At 43.7% G+C, this 5529-nt stretch overlaps 1 pseudogene; it reads left to right on the forward strand.

The window, feature by feature from the left end:
• The first annotated feature begins 4041 nt into the window (after nt 1–4041).
• LOC124771008 lies at nt 4042–4159 on the forward strand (annotated as a pseudogene).
• Nucleotides 4160–5529: the final 1370 nt, after the last annotated feature.

Raw genomic sequence — 5529 nt, forward strand, 5'->3', positions numbered from 1 at the left:
ATATAGACTTCGATCAGAAATCGGTAGCTAAGGTAGAATATTCAAAATTTCTAGGTGTATGCATTGATGAGGGGTTGAACTGGAAAAAACACATGAGGATCTGCTGAAACGTTAGAGTTCAGCTACTTATGCTATTAGGGTCATTGCAAATTTTGGCGATATACATCTCAGTAAGTTAGCTTACCACGCCTATTTTCGTTCTCTGCTGTCGGATGGCATCATATTCTGGGGTAACTCATCATTGAATAAAAGAGTGTTCATTGCACAAAAACGTGTAATCACAATAATTGCTGGAGCTCATCCAAGATCATCCTACAGACACTTATTTAAAGAGCTAGGGATCTTCACTGTAGCCTCACAATAGATAATATATTCGCTTATGAAATTTGTTATTAACAATCTGAACGAATTCAAAAGTAATAGCAGTGAACATGGGTACAACAATAGGACAAAGGATGATCTTCACTACTCAAGGTTGAATCTAACTTTGGCTCAGAAGGGGGTAAATTATGCTGCCACAAAAGTCTTTTGGTCACTTACCTAATAGCATCGAAAGTCTGACAGATAGCCATATACCATTTAAAAGGAAATTAAAAGAATTTCTTAATGACAACTCCTTCTACTCATTAGATGAATTATTGGATATATAGTAAATGGGTAATTTCCCCAACCCCCACAAAAAATTAAAAATATTAAGTGTCATGTAATATTTTGTGTAATGTAATATCTTGCATAGACACCTTTTATTAACCTGACACGTTCCACGTCATTATGAAGTGTCATATTCATGATCTATGGAACAAGTACTAATCTAATCTAATCTAATCGAAGATATGAAAGGAAAGCAGTACTTGAGAGGACAATGAGACGGGGTTGTGCCCTATCCCCAGTGTTATTCTGTCTGTACATTGAGCAAGCAGTAAAGGAAACCAAGGTGAAATTTGGAATGCGAATTAAAATTAAAACTTTGAGGTTTGCTGATGGCACTGTAATTATAGCAGAGACGGCAAATGACTCGAGTGAACAGAGTGGATAGAGTCCTGAAAAGAGGTTGTAAGACGAACATGAACGGAAGTATAACGAAGCTAATGGGGTTTAATCGAGTTAATTCAGGGATGCTGAGGCGGTTAGGACAGGAGATGAGACACTGTAAGTAACAGATGACTTTTGCTGTTTGGGCAGCAAAATAACTGTCGATGGCAGAAGTAGAGAGGATATACACTACTGGCCATTAAAATTGCTATACCACGAAGATGACGTGCTACAGGCGCGAAATTTAACCGAAAGGGATATGATGCTGTGATATGCAAATGATTAGCTTTTCAGAGCATTCACACAAGGTTGGCGCCGGTGGCGACACCTACAACGTGCTGACATGAGGAAAGGTTCCAACCGATTTCTCATACACAAACAGCAGTTGACCGGCGTTGCCTGGTGAAACGTTGTTGTGATGCCTCGTGTAAGAAGGAGAAATGCGTACCATCACGTTTCCGACTTTGATAAAGGTCGTATTGTAGCCTATCGCGATTGCGGTTCATCGTATCGCGGCATTGCTGCTCGCGTTGATTGAGATCCAATGACTGTTAGCAGAATTTGGAATCGGTGGGTTCAGGAGGGTAATACGGAACGCCGTGCTGGATCCCAACGGCCTCGTATCACTAGCAGTCGAGATGACAGGCATGGCTGTAATGGATCGTGCAGCCACGTCTCGATCCCTGAGTCAACAGATGGGGACGTTTGCAAGACAACAACCATCTGCACGAACAGTTCGACGACGTTTGCAGCAGCATGGACTATCAGCTCGGAGACCATGGCTGCGGTTACCCTTGATGTTGCATCACAGACAGGAGCGCCTGCGGTGGTGTACTCAACGACGAACCTGGGTGAACGAATGGCAAAACGTCATTTTTTCGGAGGAATCCAGCAAGAAGAAGACATTCTCCACAATCTTTGACACTGCTGATACCCTCAGGAGTTACAACCTTTTTCTAGTGACACTCTGTGGCTGCAGTCCCATCAAACGCGATCGCACCCATTTGGAGCGCAGTGCGACCATAATGTTTACTCTCCTGTGCAGGTTGGAACCACTAGGGACAGTTCAAAACCATTCGACGAAATTTGAACATGATCCGAAACAGCTAAGAGTTCTTTTCTTATTCAGTACTACCATTCTGTGTCCTTCTGTGGCGTGGTCACAGGGGATGCGACATTGACATATGCATTAAAAAAGGGTAAAGGGTCCTTTTAAGATCATCAGGTTGGCATCATTCTTGGCGGCACCTCCCCCCCCCCCCCCAACTTTCTTTAGAATTTTGAAAATGTACAGACACAATGAGTGACGACATGCTAGGCGCCTGCAGACCGGCTACCCCCTTGACACTCTCGAAACTGGATGCCCCGCTATCAGATGCAAGAACAGCAGTGTTGCAGGGAAAGAGTAGCAGTGCAGCCTGCCTGCAGGCGCTTAGCACTTCATCACTGGTTCTATCTGGAGAGGTACATTTTTAAATTTCCTAACAGAAGTGAGTGGGGGGCTCCGACGGTTTTGCCGAATTGGCGAGGACTCTTAGAGGAACTCTTTGCCATTTTATTCACACATGTGTCAGTCGGCATCACTCCGCAATCACGCCACAGGAGGACAAAAAACAGGAGCGCTGAGAAACTATAAGCACTCTTAGCTGCTGTGGATCACGTTCAAATTTCGTTGAATGGTTTTGAACGGTCCCTAGCGGTTCCAACCTGTACACAAGAGGAAAGATTGCAGTCTCACTGTGCTCCAAATGGGTGCAATCGCGTCCGATGGAGACGCAGCCCGACAATGTCCTTAGAGAAGGGCTGTAACTCTCAAGGGTGTCAGAAGTGCCAAAGGTTGTGAAGAATGTCTTCTTGTTGCTCATAGCACTGTGAATTGTCGTTTTTCTCAACGAAATGAGTGGGAATCAGTGCCCCCGATAATGAGGGGGTTTCATTAACGCCCTTTATGCCACCGCCTGCAGCCTTTTCGAGCCGATTCTGAGAGGCATCGTGTTTGGAATGTTTTAATTGGCCCCTCATAAGAAAACTGCACGACATTAACGCTGGGTGCCTCGGTTCTCACCTCCATCGCAGAGGCGTCAAAAGAAGGTGAGAAATATGGGTAGGAGCGGGTGTGAGGACCTTCCGAACATATAACACATCCACGGTGGCATTCAGCAGAATTGTGGTGAAATTTGGTGCCCATGTGATATCATTGACCCACATTACACCTCGTACATACTTGTTTGAAGTGTCCTTGAGCAAGAGTGTTACATCGTTGGGTGTCTCGCTTTTGCACCGTTACAGAGGAAGGGTTTCATGCACTTTTGAGCCAAATTTCAAACTTGAACGAACACAGTGGGTGGGAATTACTGGATTTCGAAAAAGTGATTCTTTGATTGTGTTGCACTGTGAAATACGAATAACTGGTGAAGATGTACTGGATCGAATTGGGGCAAACAAGAAATTGTTGAATGTTCGAATGTGTGTGGATTCCTAAGGGACCAAACTGCTGAGGTCATCGGTCCCTAGACTTACACACTAGTTAAACTAACTTATGATAAGAACAGCACACACACACCCATGCCCGAGGGAGGACTCGAACCTCTGGCGGGAGGAAACAAGAAATTTATTGCTCGACTTGACTAGAAGAAGGGATTGGTAAAGTACACTAGAAGAAGGGATTGGTATAGTCCACTTCTGGAGACATCAAGAAATGAATACAGCAAGCAGGTTCAAATGGTTGTAGGTTGCACACAATAGACTAGCAAGGAGAACAGCATCAAACCAGTCTTAGGACTGAAGACAACAGCAGCAACAAGAACACAACATACCTACAATGAATACAGGCTTAGGTTTTATTTGCTTTTACAATAATTTATAAAAATTCTTGCTTGGTTATGTATTCTGTCACTGAGATATTGTTTTTCTAAGACACAACAGTGTATTTCGTACAAAGGGGCACCTAATGACTGTAGACAGACGCAGCAACAGTTGTAAAATTATAATTGATTCTTCATTACAGCCATCTACGGCCTTGCCGCAGTGGTAACACCGGTTCCCGTCAGATCACCGAAGTTAAGCGCTGTCGGGCTGGGTTAGTACTCGTATAGGTGACTGTCCGGTCTGCCGAGCGCTGTTGGCAAGCGGGGTGCACTCAGCCCTTGTGACGCCTGTGTGCTGAGGATGACACGGTGGTTGGTAGGTACTGTTGGGCCTTCATGGCCTGTTCGGACGGGGTTTAGTTATTTATTGCATCCACAGTTGCTACAAGTCCAAACTGCGCCTGTAATAAATAACCACTTACGGTGTAGTTTCCTTTCAGGAAGTTCAGGGTTTCATTTTCTAGAAATAAGTTAGATGGATCATTGACAAATACGACACTGCGTTTATACGGGGATTTGAGATATCTCGTTCGTGAGACCACTTTACCGAGACTTGTATTGTTCATGTCGTACGCTCTTTTGCAACGGCATGGCGAGATCTCCCTATTTTTGTTGTGTACATTAGTTTTCCTTCTTTCTTTGAGGATGTTGTATTTGACGATTAGTTTGGCTTTAGGAAAAGTAAAGCCACCTGAACGGCACTTCTGACTTTGCGGTTGATAATGGAAGCAATACTAAATAAAAATCAAGACACTTTTATAGGATTTGTCGACCTGGAAAAGGGTTCGACAATGTAAAATGGTGCAACATGTTCGAAATTCTGAGAAAAATGGGAGTAAGCTATATGGATAGACGGGTAATACACAATATGTACAAGAGCCAAGAGGGAATAGGCAGAGTGGACGACCAAGAACGAAGTGCTCGGATTAAAAAGGGTGTAAGATAGGGATGCAGTCTTTCCCCCTATTGTTCAATCTGTACAACGAAGAAGCAATGATGAAAATAAGTAGAATATTCACTAGTGGGATTAAAAACCAAGGTGAAAGGATATCAGTGATACGATTCGCTGATGACATTGCTACCCTGAGTGAAAGTGAAGAAGAGTTACATGACCTGCTGAACAGTCTAATGACAGAATATGGACTGAGAGTAAATCGAAGACAGACGAAAGTAATGAGAAGTAGCAGATATGAGAACAGTGGGAAACTTACCATCAGGATTGATGGTCACGAAGTAGATGAAGTTAAGGGATTCTACTTCCTATGTAGCAAAATAGCCAATGACGGATGGAGCAAGGAGGACATCAAAAGCGGACTAGCGCTGGCGAAAAGGGCATTCCTGGCCAAGAAAAGTCTACTAGTATCAAACATAGGCCTTAATTTGAGGATGAAATTTCTGAGAATGTACGTTTGGAACTCAGTATTGTATGGTAGTGAAATGTGGACTGTGGGAAAACTGGAACAGAGGAGAATCGAAGCATTTGGCATGTGGTGCTACAGTCGAATGCTGAAAATTAGGTGGACTGATAAGGTAAGGAATGAGGAGGTTCTGCGTGAATCTGAGAGGAAAGGAATATGTGGAAAACATTGGCAAGGAGAAGGGACAGTAAAGCGAAACAAGCGCTGTATCG

Source organism: Schistocerca piceifrons, unplaced genomic scaffold (assembly GCF_021461385.2).
Source record: "Schistocerca piceifrons isolate TAMUIC-IGC-003096 unplaced genomic scaffold, iqSchPice1.1 HiC_scaffold_855, whole genome shotgun sequence".
NCBI lineage: Eukaryota > Metazoa > Arthropoda > Insecta > Orthoptera > Acrididae > Schistocerca > Schistocerca piceifrons.